The sequence below is a fragment of the Lepidochelys kempii genome, chromosome 1, assembly GCF_965140265.1.
Source record: "Lepidochelys kempii isolate rLepKem1 chromosome 1, rLepKem1.hap2, whole genome shotgun sequence".
NCBI classification, from domain to species: Eukaryota; Metazoa; Chordata; order Testudines; family Cheloniidae; genus Lepidochelys; species Lepidochelys kempii.
The window spans coordinates 231,228,543-231,247,744 of NC_133256.1; positions in this window are offsets into that span (position 1 = coordinate 231,228,543).

Below are 19,202 nucleotides of genomic sequence, written 5' to 3' on the forward strand. Positions count from 1 at the left end.
CAGCAGATCTTTGATTGCATGGGCTACTTGTATCACAGCAGCCCCCACAGTAGATTTGCCCACTCCAAATTGGTTCCCAACTGACCGGTAGCTGTCTGGCATTGCAAGCTTCCACAGGGCTATCGCCACTCGCTTCTCAACTGTGAGGGCTGCTCTCATCTTAGTATTCATGCGCCTCAGGGCAGGGAAAGCAAGTCACAAAGTTCCATGAAAGTGCCCTTACGCATGCGAAAGTTTCGCAGCCACTGGGAATCATCCCAGACCTGCAACACTATGCGGTCCCACCAGTCTGTGCTTGTTTCCCGAGCCCAGAATCGGCGTTCCACAGCATGAACCTGCCCCATTAGCACCATGATGCATGCATTGGCAGGGCCTATGCTTTCAGAGAAATCTGTGTCCATGTCCTGATCACTCACGTGACCGCGCTGACGTCGCCTCCTCGCCTGGTATCGCTTTGCCCGGTTCTGGTGCTGCATATACTGCTGGATAATGCGTGTGGTGTTTAATGTGCTCCTAATTGCCAAAGTGAGCTGAGCGGCCTCCATGCTTGCCTTGGTATGGCGTCCGCACAGAAAAAAGGCGCGGAACGATTGTCTGCCGTTGCTCTGATGGAGGGAGGGGTGACTGACGACATGGCTTACAGGGTTGGCTTCAGGGAGCTAAAATCAACAAAGGGGGTGTCTTTACATCAAGGAGTATTTCAGGCAGGACTTCACGGAGGGTTCCAATAAGAAATGGTGCACCTAAGTTATTGTTCTTATTGGAACGAGGAGGTTAGCCTGGCCTCTGATTGATACATGGCTAGATTTACCTCGCTGCACCTTCTCTGTGAGTGACTGCAGTGTGACCTAGAGGAATGAGTCCCCTAGACAGGGAAGGAGGCAAATGAGTACAAAACAAATCTGGTCTATTTCTTGTTTTGATCCACTCCATCTATCTTTTACATCTTTGGCTGGCAGCAGACGGTGCAGAAGGACTGCATGCCATCCACATCTCATGGCTGCTCGGCAGAACATGGTACAGTACAACTGCTAGCCATCCTCATCTCTTGCCTGCCTGGCAGAAGATGGTACAATACGACTGCTAGCAATCCTCATCTCTTGCCTTTCTGGCAGAAGATGGTACAGTACGACTGCGAGCAATCCGTATCGCCTGCCTGCTCACCATAAGACGGTTCAATAGGACTGACTGCAGGACTAAAGAGAATGACCTGGTCAAGTCACTCCAAATTTAGTCCCTGCGCCCATGTCTGCCCAGGCGCTCCCAGCTGACATGGCCAGGAGCACCTCGGACACGATGAGGACGGCTACCAGTCGTATTGCACCGTCTGCTGCCAGAAGGCAATGGGTTGCTGCTACTGTGTAGCAAAGCCGTACCGCGTCTGCCAGCACCCAGGAGACATAGGGTGACGGTTACCTGTGCGGGCTCCATGCTTGCCGTGGTATGGCGTCTGTCACAGTTCCTCCCCCACTCTGAACTCTAGGGTACAGATGTGGGGACCTGCATGAAAAACCTCCTAAGCTTATCTTTACCAGCTTAGGTCAAAACTTCCCCAAGGTACAAAATATTACACCTTGGACTGGCCGCTACCACCACCAAACTAATACTGGTTACTGGGGAAGAGCTGTTTGGACGCGTCCTTCCCCCCAAAATACTTCCCAAAACCTTGCACCCCACTTCCTGGACAAGGTTTGGTAAAAAGCCTCACCAATTTGCCTAGGTGACTACAGACCCAGACCCTTGGATCTTAAGAATAATGAACAATCCTCCCAACACTTGCACCCCCCCTTTCCTGGGAAATGTTGGATAAAAAGCCTCACCAATTTGCATAGGTGACCACAGACCCAAACCCTTGGATCTGAGAACAATGAAAAAGCATTCAGTGTTTTACAAGAAGACTTTTAATAAAAAATAGAAGTAAATAGAAATAAAGAAATCCCCCCTGTAAAATCAGGATGGTAGATATCTTACAGGGTAATTACATTCAAAAACATAGAGAACCCCTCTAGGCAAAACCTTAAGTTACAAAAAAGATACACAGACAGAAGTAGTTATTCTATTCAGCACAATTCTTTTCTCAGCCATTTAAAGAAATCATAATCTAACACATACCTAGCTAGATTACTTACTAAAAGTTCTAAGACTCCATTCCTGGTCTATTCCCGGCCAAAACGACTACAGACAGACACAGACCCTTTGTTTCTCTCCCTCCTCCCAGCTTTTGAAAGTATCTTGTCTCCTCATTGGTCATTTTGGTCAGGTGCCAGCGAGGTTACCTTTAGCTTCTTAACCCTTTACAGGTGAGAGGAGCTTTCCCCTGGCCAGGAGGGATTTCAAAGGGGTTTACCCTTCCCTTTATATTTATGACAGCGTCTGCACAGGTAACTCAGGAAAAAAGGCGCGAAATGATTGTCTGCCCTTGCTTTCACGGAGGGAGGGAGGGAACGGGGGCCTGACGATATGTACCCAGAACCACCCGCGACAATGTTTTAGCCCCATCAGGCATTGGGATCTCAACCCAGAATTCCAATGGGCAGCGGAGACTGTGGGAACTGTGGGATAGCTACCCACAGTGCAACACTCCGGAAGTCGACTCTAGCCTCGGTACTGTGGAAGCACTACGCCGAGTTAATGCACTTAATGCACTTAGAGCATTTTCTGTGGGGACACACACACTCGTATATATAAAACCGATTTCTAAAAAACCGACTTCTATAAATTCGACCTTATTCCGTAGTGTAGACATACCCTAAGACTATCCCCTGGGTCTCCTATTGCTTTTCCTGCTACAATAGGTTAGCCTGCCAACACCACAGCTCTGTTTCTGACAAATGTTACAGCATGTCCCAGCACAGTTTACAACTGTGGCCTGACCATTATATCAGAGGAATGTGTTAATTTGTGTTTTGTGCTGTCCAACTTGCTATATAAGCTTCTTGGGCAGGGAATCTGGTCATCCTCTATGTCTTGTAAAGAATTAAGCACATCAGCAGCTCTCATTGAATAATAAAAAAGTAAATCACTGTAGTAATATGAGATGCCTTGCCCCTGGGTTACATTTTTGTTCCCACATAGGAACAAATGCAGTTGTATTTTTCATGCTAATAGATACCTGTTTTTACCACTACTGGTCAAAAGAGGACAGGAAGTGTTGCACTGAAAACTCAGCAATATCACTATATTGGAACCAGAAGGGTCCAATAGATACAAACATTTGCATTCTTCTCCAAACACTATTTTCTCTCATGTTCTTTACTTGTGGAGTAGCTTCTCCTTTCTATGCTTTGAGAGGCGGAAGGGAGGGGAGGGCACAGCACTTAATAACATACATTGCCTGTGCCTAGAGGAGATGAGACCTTGGATTCCTATTCATGCATAATTACTTGTGAGTGAGTAATGAGCACGGGCTTTCAGACTTCTCCTCCTATTAAATAAGACACCAGAGTAAAAGTAGATGAATTTATTCCTCTGTGTAAATATGTTGCTTGGCACAGCAAATGATTCCACTGAGCAAAGGAAAAACATTGTGCCTTTCCAGGTGATATATGTGGTGGTTTAGATGAAAAAATAATCAGACCATTCAGTATTCAGTTCCTGAACTGCTGCTTCTGGCTTTCTGAAATAAAGCTATGAATGAGTTACATCAAACAAAAAAAAAATAAAATAAAATAGTGGGAAAGGCAGTGAAATTCCAGACAAAGAAAATGATATTTTAGATAAGCACAAGTGAGAAATGGATAATTGAACTTTAAGGAAGTAGGATATAAGAGGAACAGGAGGGAGGAGAGATCAGACCAAGATGGCTCTGGATCAAAACCAGTTTGCTGGTGCACATCAAGTCTCTGTATTTCTACTGTCACCCTATGAATATTCACCACTAGATTGTAAATTCTTTGGACCAGGGTCTCTTCTTATTCTAAGCACATCACTGGCAGTCAATAAAACAATAGTAATGAAACAGAAGAAAAATATGCCACATGCCAGTCAATCATTAGCAAGACCTTAATGGTTTTGGAGGTGACAAAGATTTATTATAGATATTTATTATAATGGTACTTAAAGGTTCCAAAAGAGATTAGACGCTCTATTGTGCTCAGCACTGTACATACACATAGAATAGACAGTCCATGCCCTGAAGAACTTATAACTAAATAGACAAAAATAGAGTCAGAGAAATTTTTTACTAATGGAGAACTGAGGTACAGAGAGATCAAATGTGACTTGCCCAAGGTCAAGTACGGAGTCTATGACTGATCATAGTTTCAAAGTCCAGATCTGGGTTTGGCAGTCTGTTCATTTTTGATGGAGTACCGTTTTTAAGAAAAACACTCCGACGTACAGGGGACACAATTCAAATAAATTTGACTGCTAGCCTTCAGACAATTAGAACATTTGCGGGGTGGGGGAAGTATGTGAAATACTTGATATTGCCTCTACATCAGCTTAATGTTTATTTTGTATATAAAGCCCTTAGTAACTAGGCCTGAGATACTTCAATAACTGTATTTTCCCCTTGACATTCTAAGGCAACTGAAGGCAAATTGCATTTTATTGCTCTTTTCCTCACCTGAGGCTACATTTAAATCTGGTGGGAGGGAACTCTCCTCCTGATTTCAGCAACCTTGGCTATGGAACTCCTTCCCTCAGCATATTAGCCAGAATCCCTCTGTCCTGAAGGCTTGTTTCAAGATCTCTTAGGGTGTTTTTGTTCTACACATTATATTTTGAATTTTGTGTGTTAAAAATTGTCAATCAGGGGCATAGCCACGGGCAGGCCTGGGTGGGCTGTGGCCCACCCATTTAACATCCTGATTCCAAGCCCACCCAAATCTGAGCAGGTGTGTAGGGCTGCCACAGTAGCCTGGAGCGTCACTCAGGCACCCGAAATCCAGAATGGAGCTATGCACCCACCCTTCAGAAAGCTATGATCCAGCAGCTCTGCCTTGCCATTTTCTGAGCTGTCCCATGCACGTGCCCAGCTCGGCAGTTGAAGCCCTGTGTCTGGGGGCATTGGGGGAGAAACTGAGCTAGCACAGTCTGTCATTACCTGTCCACCCAAAAGTCGGAGTTCACCCAACTTTCCACTCCTAGCTACGCCACTGCTGTTAATGTGAAGTTTTGTGAATATTCTCTTTTGATAGTTTTGCAAAGCATGATAGTGAAATTAACTAAGTAAGCCTCATTACACCCAAATGAAATAGGTGGGTAAGAATTTTTAACCACCCTATTTTACAAATGGAGAGCGCTAAAGTGACTTGCCCAAAGAGACACACACACACAGTTGATCATAGAGCCAGGATTAGAACTGAGGATCTCCTCTTACGTAACCCTGTGCTTGCTCCTCCCGACCACACTTATTCAAATTAAAGGGGGGGAAAAGATCATATAACATCATAAAGAAAAATTCTCTCTGCATGAAAACCCTGGTGGTTTTCTTTTGTCTAGTATTATCTGAAGGAGTGACTATTTATTCTTGGCACAGGGCACAGCTTTTTTTTTTTCTTTCTTAGTTTTTGTTTAAAAATTATACAGCATTCCAGATAGTGCCTCCAGAGCTTAGTGTTTTATAAGTCAATTAATCAATAAAACAAACATATAGCACATGTACAAAAGTACATAGTGATCACTGACACTTGAAGCAGATCCAAGTGGAAGAGTCAGCAGGATGGATGCCTTTTTCTGACTTGCATTTCATTTGATGGTTTAAATGAGACCTTTTACTTTATCATAATGGGCCAAAAAATGGTCTCAATTCAGTTTCTAATTTTGGGTGCCCATCTGTATGTTTAGGAACCCCCAAAATATCTGATTTGTGCTTGTGCAAATTGAGCATGGGTATGTCTAAAAACTCATTTTAGGTGTACAAAAGGGGCTTGCTTATGCAGATCAGAGTTCTGGTAGAGATGGGTCTGTGCCTCAAAGTTTGGGTTCAAAGTGTGCAGATATCGTGATCTCATTGAATGCAATTTTTTGACGTCAAAGGAAATTGAATTGAATGGTTATAAAATTTGGCAGATTCAGAGGTAGCAATCAGCTTGTAAGATATAGGCCTAGCTGACAGCCCTGGCTCATTAAATGTTCAGAAAACCCCCCAGCAGCTGCCAAACATAAAAAAACAGTGAGACAAGTGCAGCAATATGCAACACTGTATTTACATTACACACATAGCCTTTATTTTAAAAAGTCTTTAGTATTCATGACCATGACAAACTACCATATTGATAGGTTTCAGAGTAGCAGCCGTGTTAGTCTGTGTTCGCAAAAAGAAAAGGAGTACTTGTGGCACCTTAGAGACAAACAAATTTATTTGAGCATAAGGTTTCGTGAGCTACAGCATCCGATGAAGTGAGCTGTAGCTCACGAAAGCTTATGCTCAAATAAATTTGTTCGTCTCTAAGGTGCCACAAGTACTCCTTTTCTTTTTACCATATTGATGAGTGTCTGACAATAAAAATCATATATTAAATAAAATAGATTTATATAGAGTTTTTCACTTAGTGCTTTCAAAGCAAACAGAAAACTCCAGTGAAGTAGGTAATTATTGTTCCCATGCTACAAGTGAATAAATGTAGACTTGGCCAAAGTTACACAATGAAACAAGGCAGAATGAGGGGTTCTGATTTCCAGGTCCCTGGCCTAGCAAGTGGATGCTTTCCTTACAAGCCTTCTTGACTTATCCTGATTTGAAGCATTGATAAAGCACTGGTGGGCAGCATGAAAACACTAAGATTCATACCTTTAAGAGTGCAGTCCGATTTAAATGTTGGCATGTGGGATTATTTTCAGTCCTTCAGATTTTCACAAAATACATTACTTTTTAGATCCTCTTGCTAGTGCAGGATTTGTGTGTGTGTGTGTATTTTGCAATGCTTTGTGCAACCTAGTACTAGATGTTGAAAACAAATAGGTCTACACACTTTTATCTCCACTTCCATTTACGCACATAAATTAAGTCTATGTTTAAATTAGCTTTCAGGTTCAAAAACAAAATGAAGGTCACACTCAGGTCAGTAAAACCAAAAGTCACTACCCTCCGATAGATTTTTGGCCAGCCATAGTTCAGGATTCTCTCTTTGCAGTTCCCAAAGGACAAGAGATTACATCATAAAAACATCACCACAATTTGCATTACAGTCAATTCAGCAGCCTTCAAATAGATGAGGAAGTGTTTGGAAGCCTGCTCTGTTGCAACCCATCTTATATCTCTTCTGTGGCCAAAGAAAGTACAGGTTTCAGAGTAACAGCCGTATTAGTCTGTATTTGCAAAAAGAAAAGGAGTACTTGTGGCACCTTAGAGACTAACCAATTTATTTGAGCATGAGCTTCCGATGAAGTGAGCTGTAGCTCACGAAAGCTCATGCTCAAATAAATTGGTTAGTCTCTAAGGTGCCACAAGTACTCCTTTTCTTTTTGCAAAGAAAGTACAGTACTTCTTTCTCCAGCATGGTCATGTCAGCACATTTCAAGTGCAGACAAAAAGATAGATTTAAAAAGTGAATGTGACTGGTCATACATATGGTTAATTATTTTTATTTGTAGAGGTTAAGTCCCTTATGTAGGGTTTTTCTTCTCCGCACATATTTTTGCAAGCCTGTTGGGAATCTTTTAGTTATCCTGAGATTTTTGTATGGATCCATTCTTCAATATGTATATGATAAATCAGTACTGCTATCTCTACGTAACCCGCACATAAATGCAATCCCTTTTCTATACTAGGAGTTTTTTTGCACAAGTGTATCTAAACTGATGCAAACCCCTAGTCTAGATGTGTTGGACTAGTGTACAAAGTGACTTACACCAGTGCTGCCAGTCACTTGTTAATATATCAGTGCAGTGTGCTTACACTGCAGCTACATTGGTGTAGCTAAACTGTGCAGGCCCCTCTCTTACAGCATTTGACACCAGCCCAGTGTTTAAATGTCAGAGAATAAAGGAAGAAGGAGATGTTCCAAAACCACAGTCATTCTGGCTATGAGGAAGTGTAATGCAAAGCTTTTTGCTGCTAATGATAGTCCCCTTTGTTTCTTCCCTTACTGTTTTATACCTAGGAATTTGTATATAAATGGGGTGCCCTGTTGGAAATCTGATAAAGTTGAGTGAGGGTCCAATCAGTTGATGGTTCATTTATGGTCACATCACATTGTCTGGAGGCCAATTCAGCAAACCAACCAAAAGCAAACAGTCTCTGTCCACACATGGCAAAAATTCAAACCATTTGTCAGAAACCGCACAAAGATGTGGCTTAAAACACACAAAGACAAAGCCATATTAAGTTAAATCATTTCCACAATTGTCTGAGTACATCTATTCTGCCTGTCTGGGATCCAATTCAAATGTTCTTTACAATGCATGTAGTAACTGGAGATGGTACTAGAGTTCTAAACAGACAGTTTTAAATTTAAATGATTGCACATTTGAAGTGCATTAAAGGGGTACATATCCAAATACACAGAGCTGCATTTATTTGAATGTGCAGTAAATCCATACCTCCATGAATATTCTTGAGGGATTTTGAAGCAGATTGTCTTCTATACTTAAAGCTTAGTTTGACATAGCTATGGTGCTGGTGCTCAGATGTGTGAAAAAGTCACACCTTAGAGCACCATAGCTATAGCTCAGCTATGCTTCCAGCGGCCTAGAACTGTTGCTCAGGAAGATGAAGTTTCCACAGTGATGCAAAAAACCCTTCTGTCACTGTAGTCTGCCTCTGCACTACGGGGTTATAGTGGAATAGCTATGGCATCATAGCTATGCCATTTTAGTCCCTGTAGTGTAGAAAAGCCCTAAGCCTGTTGGCATCCCACTAATGTGTATAGTGTGATTACCTGGCATGGCCGATCAACATGTAGCCAGAGATTCCAGCTGAAGTTTCCAACCCTTGCTTTGAAATAGATCCCTGACATTGAGGAGTAAGGCTGAGTGTCCTGCCTCCTTTACAGTATTAACCTGCAGTTTGTAAAGTTATCCTTAGTTCAGTTATTAGGATGCTTTATTTAATCAGATTTCCAGTATTTGGGAGAATTTGACTCTCTTTAATAGTTACTACAAGCCAAGTCCTATGTCACTGACAAAGCAAAGTACAGTGGCCAAGATTCACCCCAGGTTCTGTTGCTGCATAGAACCTGCAGGAGAGTCCTAGCATCAGAAAAATCTACTGGGGGAAGTTGTCTTGGCAGAAAGTGATTTTCCCCTTTACCAGGGAGCCTAAAGGAGCAATCACATAATTAAAGTCTATGGTCTTGGCCTCAAAAGGCAGGCTAGCTGGAGGATGTATTCAGTGAACACATACCCTGAGCAATCTCTCCCAGAGGAAATCCTATAGCGTCCCCAATGACAACATTGTACACTGGGGGAGGGGAGGGCAATGCAATGAGGATCATAGGGGCAGCAACACAGTGACTGCCCCCTGCAGCAAAGGTATAATTTATTCCTCCATGTCAGCTTGGGTGTTGCTTGACCCGTCTCCGTGTCAATAGATAGATACATATAGCCCAAATGTGATCCCCCTAAAACACTTTCTGCATTGTATTTATTCAAACATAAGTACATCAAATTATTTTTAAAAGCAGAAAACGAAAAACTCTTTGCCTTTAAAAACATATTGGGTGGCACATCAAGAACTACCTACCCCATATGGCCAGAGTGCATTTTAACTACGTTACCCCATTCATACGGGCAGACCATTCTGCAGAAAATCAGGGAAAGGGAAGACATATGTACACTGCACTCAAAGTGAATGGGGTTACATTTTGCAATAATGATGCCAGAGTGCAGTATGCAAAAGGTTATTCAAGGCACCGATAGACAAATTTCAAATGTCTACTCTGAACTTTAGACTTTAGCCCCACACCATTCCATTTCTTCTTCTTTAATGTTACTTTGTTTTAGAATCAGTATACATTTTCCTCATTTTAGAACTTAGGGAGCAAAACATCTATTCTGATAAATAATCATTATAAACACTCCTCATACATAGCTCTCGAAGTGCTGTACAATGATGGGTAAGTGCTTTGTCCCCATTTTCAGATGGTGAAACTAATGGGAGAGCTAGATGTTCAGTGACTTTACCAATGTTAAATGCAAGTCTTTGGCAGAGCTAGGAACAGAACCCAGAGCTCCTAAAAGGCACCTCTCCTAGTAAATGTAGGTACTCATTTGAAGAGTGAGCTCCAATTATCCATTTTTCTAGTTCAGCAGTTCTCAAACTGAGAGTTGGGACCCCAAAGTGGGTCACAACCCCATTTTAATGGGGTCACCGGGGCTGGCTTAGACTCGATGGGGCCAAAGCCCAAACCCCACCGCCTGAGGTCGAAGCCAAAGCCTGAGGGCCTCAGCCCTGGGTGGTGGGGCTCAGGTTACCAGCCCCCTGCCTGGGGCTGAAGCCTTTTGGCTTTGGCCCCCCAGCTCAGGGCGGTGTGGCTCAGGCTTTGGCCCCTCCTGCAGGGGTCATGTAGTAATTTTTGTTGTCAGAAGGGGGATGCGGTGCAATGGAGTTTGAGAACCCCTGTTCTAGTTCAGGAGTTCTCAGTTGGGGATTGCTGCTATCAGATTTCAGGGTCACAACTTTCTTTATGGCTGGATGAGATTGGGTCTTGCAATTTACGCTTTATGACAACATTCTCTTGCTGAAAGCTATACTTTAGCAATTTTTTCCCTTGAAAATTGTTATTTGGCATAATATTTTTTCTGATTTATGACCAGAGAGCAACATGTGTTATAGGGTATTAGAAATTTAAGCCTTCAAATTAGCTTTTTTTTCAGCACCCATAGAGCAGCGGTTCTCAACCTTTTTCTTTCTGAGGCCCCCTCCAACATATTATAAAAGCTCCATGGCCCAGCTGTGCCACAACAACTTTTTTCTGCATATAAAATCCAGGGCTAGCATTTGGGGGTAGCAAGCAGGGCAATTGCCTAGGGCCCTACAGCACAGGGGGCCCTGCAAAGCTAAGTTGCTCGGGCTTCGACTTCAGTGGCAGGGTTCAGGGCCCGGGCCTTCACTTTCTGTCCTGGGCCCCAGCGAGTCTAACACTGGCCCTGTTCACAGTCCCCCAGTGGGCCCCGGATCGCTGGTTGAGAACCACTGCCATAGAGTGTGTAGTTGGAGGCCATACATATTCTGCAGTGCTTATTGTGTTGCTATGTGAAATTTTCAGTTGGACCTTAATATGTTCATTCTGTATCCACAGAGCCATGAAAATGCCACTTTTCTGCAAATAGCCATTGGGATGTGACTTGGATGAACTGGTTTAAGATTGAACAGAAGCCCACAAGTTGCAGGGCACTGTTGAATTATTTTGAGGAAAAAAATTCAAAATACATAGCATTACTGTGTAATGAAGTTACAAGAAGCGAAGGACAGAATGGCTGGGGATTTGGTTAGGGGATATGGAGTCTATCCACTCAAGAAAAGGAGTACTTGTGGCACCTTTGTGCTGGAAATGGCCCACCTTGATTATCATACACATTGTAAAGTCTGCTGCAGTTTCCACCGTAAACATCTGATGAAGTGAGCTGTAGCTCACGAAAGCTCATGCTCAAATAAATTGGTTAGTCTCTAAGGTGCCACAAGTACTCCTTTTCTTATTGTAAGGAGAGTGGTCACTTTAGATAAGCTATTACCAGCAGGAGAGTGGGTTTGTGTGTGTGTTGGGGGCGGGGGGTGTGAGAAAACCTGGATTTGTGCTGAATATGGCCCAACTTGATTATCATACACATTGTAAGGAGAGTGATCACTTTAGATAAGCTTTGCCAGCAGGAGAGTGGGGTGGGGGGGAGGTATTTTTTCATACTTTGTGTGTATAAAAGATCTTCTACACTTTCCACCGTATGCATCCGATGAAGTGAGCTGTAGCTCACGAAAGTTTATGCTCAAATAAATTGCGTAGTCTCTAAGGTGCCACAAGTACTCCTTTTCTTTTTGCGAATACAGACTAACACGGCTGTTACTCTGAAACCTATCCACTCAAGGTTGCTGTTGCTAAACTGGGCTGGGTCAGTAGGAATTGAAAGCTGTTATTCTCTGAAATTGGTGGGCTCAGTCTAGTTCTTAGTGGACAAACGTCCACATTACTTTTGTCACTAATTTGCCCCCTGGTTGACAAAGAGCAAAGAGGCTAAGGGTTGAATGAGGCCTGGAGTGTGAATCACCTTCTCGGATGTAGGAATGATTCCCTCCAAGACAGATTTAAGGGACAGCATGAGGGAGCTCATACTCCCACTACCCTTGTGGTGACTATTTTGTAGTTAAATGGGGACTTCTGTCTCCAGTATTGTAAATCAAGAGCCTTAGGAGTATTTGGTTCACATGTAAAAAGAAAAATCATAAAGTACTGAGGAGAATGAGCAATCGTTATTGTCATTATGACTCCCAGCACTCCATTAGGAACATTCGCTACACTGCAGGAAATGAACTGAGGGGAAAACATTATATTTTCCTATTAGTATGTGCTAGAGCTATGCATGTCTTTAGAGTATACTACTGCAATCACTATGAACATTGAAACTCATTGATTAGTGCAGACAAATATGCAGCTGAGCTGTAGCAGGTTGTGTGCGTGTGCGTGTGTGTGCGCTCGTGCGTGTGTATATATATAGGACAACACTAAATGTAACTCATGTTCCCAGTTGATTTGCCTATGAAAATGGTGGGAAGAGCAGATCAAAATCCAGTCAGAGGATTTCTCTTTTACAGATTGCCACTTGTAACAATAATTGAATTCAGTAGATTAAAGGGGATGGTTACTGGGGGCTTTTGGTTGTAAGGATGATGTTCAAAGTGATTTCTCTGATGTTTTCAAAGGCAGGAAGGAGTTTTGCATGTTTCTTTGAAAGTCACTCTGAAAGTAGGTAAAGAATGTAACAACATGCATATTTGCTCCATCTATAACTTGATTGTCCTGCTTTGAACTAAAATACCTGTTAGGATTGGGTGGGAAATGGAGGCGTGGTCTACACTTAAAATTTATGTGGACATGGCTCATTATGTGAAAAATCCACACCCCTGCGTGCTGTAGCTGTGCCCTCCTAACCCTCCAGTGTAGATGCAACTAGGTGGAGAGAAGAATGCTTCCATTGACCTAGCTACTGTTGTTCAGTAAAATCCCTTCCATTGGCCTAGGCTGCATCTATACTATAGGGTTCAGAGTAACAGCCGTGTTAGTTTGTATTCGCAAAAAGGAAAGGAGTACTTGTGGCACCTTAGAGACTAACCAATTTATTTGAGCATAAGCTTTTGTGAGCTACAGCTCACTTCATCAGATGCATACTGTGGAAAGTGTAGAAGATCTTTTTATATACACACAAAGCATGAAAAAATACCTCCTCCCACCCCACTCTCCTGCTGGTAATAGCTTATCTAAAGTGATCACTCTCCTTACAATGTGTATGATAATCAAGTTGGGCCATTTCCAGCACAAATCCAGGTTTTCTCCCCCCACCCCCCACCACACACACAAACCCACTGGATTTGTGCTGGAAATGGCCCAACTTGATTATCATACACATTGTAAGGAGAGTGATCACTTCAGATAAGCTATTACCAGCAGGAGAGTGGGGTGGGAGGAGGTATTTTTTCATGCTTTGTGTGTATATAAAAAGATCTTCTACACTTTCCACAGTATGCATCCGATGAAGTGAGCTGTAGCTCACAAAAGCTTATGCTCAAATAAATTGCGTAGTCTCTAAGGTGCCACAAGTACTCCTTTTCTTTATACTATAGGGTTATGCCATCATAGCTATCCTGCTGTAGTCCGTGTAGTGCAGACATGGCCAGAGATGTGTGGGCCTGTAGCTCAGGAAGGCCACTGTATCAATGGCTAAGTGTGAGGACTCATGTGCTGCAGGAATCAAAAGAAATGTTTTGCTTGAATCAATCCTTAAACTTTCACTGTACCCGAAAATGATCTTTAGTGAGTGGTGTGTTTTTTGTTGTTTTCTTAATACATCTATTAAGAGTTTAAAGAAACACCAAAAGATATGCAATAGGAAAGACCACTAAAGGTGGTGTTTACTTTTTGTTCAGTGCAGCAGGCACCCCTGCCACTACTTACTTCAGTCAACTTTGCAAAATGGTTTCTCTTATAAACTATTTTCACACACCTCAAGTGACATTCAACTTTAAATATTTATAACTTTAAAACTACAAAATCAATATTCTTCAATCTTGGCTTGTTTTGTAAATCTCACTAAGACTTAAAAATTAAGCCAGTCTGGTGACTGTGGGCCTGAAACTCCACTCACACCAGTTTAAGTTAGGAGTAAACTTCTTGACCATTAATGGAGTTACCCTAAATCAAAGGAGAATCAGGGCCTATGTGTACTGTAAATTACTGTATATACACAGTGTGCCCAGCCACTTGATAACATCAGCAGCAGCCAGGTGAAGCCTGCCAAAGTCAGTCAGCGGGCACTTATCAAGGATACAAGACAATGACATTGACACATTTAAAGAGATGGGCCACACCGTTAGAATCATAGAATCATAGAATATCAGGGTTGGAAGGGACCTCAGGAGGTCATCTAGTCCAACCCCTTGCTCAAAAGCAGGACCAATCCCCAATTAAATCATCCCAGCCAGGGCTTTGTCAAGCCTGACCTTAAAAACTTCTAAGAAAGGAGATTCCACCACCTCCCTAGGCAACGCATTCCAGTGTTTCACCACCCTCCTAGTGAAAAAGTTTTTCCTAATATTCAACCTAAACCTCCCCCACTGCAACTTGAGACCATTACTCCTTGTCCTGTCCTCTTCTACCACTGAGAATAGTCTAGAACCATCCTCTCTGGAACCACCTCTCAGGTAGTTGAAAGCAGCTATCAAATCTCCCCTCATTCTTCTCTTCTGCAGACTAAACAATCCCAGTTCCCTCAGCCTCTCCTCATAAGTCATGTGTTCCAGACCCCTAATCATTTTTGTTGCCCTTCGCTGGACTCTTTCCAATTTATCCATATCCTTCTTGTAGTGTGGGGCCCAACACTGGACACAGTACTCCAGATGAGGCCTCACCAATGTCGAATAGAGGGGGATGATCACGTCCCTCTATCTGCTCGCTATGCCCCTACTTATACATCCCAAAATGCCATTGGCCTTCTTGGCAACAAGGGCATACTGCTGACTCATATCCAACTTCTCGTCCACTGTCACCCCTAGGTCCTTTTCCGCAGAACTGCTGCCTAGCCATTCGGTCCCTAGTCTGTAGCTGTGCATTGTGTTCTTCCGTCCTAAGTGCAAGACCCTGCACTTATCCTTATTGAACCTCATCAGATTTCTTTTGGCCCAATCCTCCAATTTGTCTAGGTCCCTCTGTATCCTATCCCTGCCCTCCAGCGTATCTACCACTCCTCCCAGTTTAGTATCATCCGCAAATTTGCTGAGAGTGCAAACCACACCATCCTCCAGATCATTTATGAAGATATTGAACAAAACCGGCCCCAGGACCGACCCCTGGGGCACTCCACTTGACACCGGCTGCCAACTAGACATGGAGCCATTGATCACTACCTGTTGAGCCCGACAATCTAGCCAACTTTCTACCCACCTTATAGTGCATTCATCCAGCCCGTACTTCTTTAACTTGCTGACAAGAATACTGTGGGAGACCGTGTCAAAAGCTTTGCTAAAGTCAAGAAACAATACATTCACTGCTTTCCCTTCATCCACAGAACCAGTAATCTCATCATAGAAGGCGATTAGATTAGTCAGGCATGACCTTCCCTTGGTGAATCCATGCTGACTGTTCCTGATCACTTTCCTCTCATGTAAGTGCTTCAGGATTGATTCTTTGAGGACCTGCTCCATGATTTTTCCGGGGACTGAAGTGAGGCTGACTGGCCTGTAGTTCCCAGGATCCTCCTTCTTCCCTTTTTTAAAGATTGGCACTACATTAGCCTTTTTCCAGTCATCCGGGACTTCCCCCATTCGCCATGAGTTTTCAAAGATAATGGCCAATGGCTCTGCAATCACAGCCGCCAGTTCTTTTAGCACTCTCGGATGCAACTCTTCCGGCCCCATGGACTTGTGCACGTCCAACTTTTCTAAATAGTGCCTAACCACCTCTTTCTCCACAGAGGGCTGGCCATCTATTCCCCATGTTGTGATGCCCAGCACAGCAGTCTGGGAGCTGACCTTGTTAGTGAAGACAGAGGCAAAAAAAGCATTGAGTACATTAGCTTTTTCCACATCCTCTGTCACTAGGTTGCCTCCCTCATTCAGTAAGGGGCCCACACTTCCCTTGGCTTTCTTCTTGTTGCCAACATACCTGAAGAAACCTTTCTTGTTACTCTTAACGTCTCTCGCTAGCTGCAGCTGCGATTTGGCCCTCCTGATTTCATTCCTACATGCCCGAGCAATATTTTTATACTCTTCCCTGGTCATATGTCCAACCTTCCACTTCTTATAAGCTTCTTTTTTATGTTTAAGATCCGCTAGGATTTCACCGTTAAGCCAAGCTGGTCACCTGCCATATTTACTATTCTTTCGACACATGGGGATGGTTTGTCCCTGTAACCTCAACAGGGATTCCTTGAAATACAGCCAGCTCTTCTGGACTCCTTTCCCCTTCATGTTAGCCCCCCAGGGGATCCTACCCATCCGTTCCCTGAGGGAGTCGAAGTCTGCTTTCCTGAAGTCCAGGGTCCGTATCCTGCTGCTTACCTTTCTTCCCTGTGTCAGGATCCTGAACTCAAGCAACTCATGGTCACTGCCTCCCAGATTCCCGTCCACTTTTGCTTCCCCTACTAATTCGTCCTGGTTTGTGAGCAGCAGGTCAAGAAAAGCTCCCCCCCACAGTTGGCTCTTCTAGCACTTGCACCAGGAAATTGTCCCCTACGCTTTCCAAAAACTTCCTGGATTGTCTATGCACCGCTGTATTGCTCTCCCAGCAGATATCAGGAAAATTAAAGTCACCCATGAGAACCAGGACGTGCAATCTAGTAGCTTCCGCGAGCTGCCGGAAGAAAGCCTCATTCACCTCATCCCCCTGGTCTGGTGGTCTATAGCAGACTCCCACCACCAGATCACTCTTGTTACTCACACTTCTAAACTTAATCCAGAGACACTCAGGTTTTTCTGCAGTTTCGTACCGGAGCTCTGAGTAGTCATACTGCTCCCTTACATACAGTGCTACTCCCCCACCTTTTCTGCCCTGCCTGTCCTTCCTGAACAGTATATAACCATCCATGACAGTACTCCAGTCATGTGAGTTATCCCACCAAGTCTCTGTTATTCCAATCACGTCATAATTCCTTGACATCACCAGGACCTCCAGTTCTCCCTGCTTGTTTCCAAGGCTTTGTGCATTCGTATATAAGCACTTGAGATAACCTGCTGATCGCCCCTCATTCTCGGTATGAGGCAGGAGCCCTCCCCTCACAGACATTCCTGCCTGTGCTTCCTCCCAGTATCCCGCTTTCCCACTTACCTCAGGGCTTTGGTCTCCTTCCCCTGGTGAACATAGTTTAAAGCCCTCCTCACTAGGTTAGCCAGCCTGCTCGCAAAGATGCTCATCTTCTTCAAAGATGCTCTTCTCTTCGTAAGGTGGAGCCCGTTTCTGCCTAGCACTCCTCCTTCATGGAACACCATCCCATGGTCAAAGAATCCAAAGCCTTCTCTCCGACACTACCTGCGTAGCCTTTCATTGACTTCCACGATTCGACGGTCCCTACCCAAGCCTTTTCCTTCCACGGGGAGGATGGATGAGAGCACCACTTGCGCCTCAAACTCCTTTATCCTTCTTCCCAGAGCCACGTAGTCCGCAGTGATCCGCTCAAGGTCATTCTTGGCAGTATCATTGGTGCCCACGTGGAGAAGCAGGAAGGGGTAGCGATCCGAGGGCTTGATGAGTCTCAGCAGTCTCTCCGTCACATCACGAATCTTAGCCCCCGGCAAGCAGCAGACTTCTCGGTTTTCCCGGTCAAGGCGGCAGATAGATGACTCAGTCCCCCAGTTGCCCTATCCTGTTCAAAACCAGTTCAGGGATGACCACAGGTGCCTTGGCAGGTTGAAACCTGGTGGGCAGATGGTTGGGTCAGTGATGAAAGACTGATTAACGACTATCGTCGCTGACCACTCATTATGCCAAGCAGATTCCACCGTCATGTCCTGTGGTGGCATAAGAGACCACAGAAGGTGTCTAAAAGACAGGCAAACTGGTGGGTGGTTAAAAAGGTCAGACTACGGAGGCAAGTCACTGTTCTCAAGGATCTTGGCCAGGAGCATGATGGAGGCCCCCTCATGGCAAATATGGGGCAGTGCTATGTTACTAAGTATTGGCAGCCACGACAACGGAGTTGCACATAAAGTCCTGGTAACAATGTGCATAGCTTTGTTAAGCTCTACATCAGCCATCCTTGTGTGAAATGAGCAACGCCAGACAGGAGCACAGTATTCTGCTGTTGAATAGCAGAGGGTAAGGCTTGATGTTCTAAGCACCCAGGCACTTAGAACATCAGCAATAACATTAGTTCATACAGTAACATTAGTTTAAGAAATTGCAGTTTGTATTATATTTTAATATATTTGACAGATGATGTATAATGATATAAGACTATTTTAAATACATTTGCACAAGGATGCAAAGTTCAGGTTCAGTTTTGAGATAAACTGTTTCCACAAAAATTGATTATATATCCTTTTGGATGATCTTTGGACACTTCTTCCATATTTTTACATTTATCCATTTCATCACCATAGAAAAATTAATTAAATTTGCCAAATACATTTTGCAATGAGAAACGTATGACATTTACAAACGTTAATCCATGATAATTGTTTTACATAATAAAGGAAACAACACGTCTGTTTGCACTATATTAGTCCTAATTTGTACAGCCGATTGTCTGTTGTCACAAAATTTAAACAGCTACCCCCAGAGGTGAGTAAACAAGGATATAGATTAGTTCCCTACAGTTGTCACTAATTACTGTTATTTTGGAATAACTCTTCCCTAGGTTCTGCCACTTCTGTAGATAGATTGTTGGTGTGGTAAGTGAGGCTAAATGAAGCTGTAACTTTTGTACAGAATTTTGTATCTTGTGATATGCAATTTATGATCTGATAAATAAGGTATTAACTTAATGTGCAGTGTCTTGATGTTTTGGGGGTATTGAAATGCTAGGTCCATATCTAACTGCTTTTCATTGCTAAAGTGAATAGTAGAATAGGTATGATCTAAAGATAGGCCCAAATGTCTGCTTTTAATGTTCAGCTC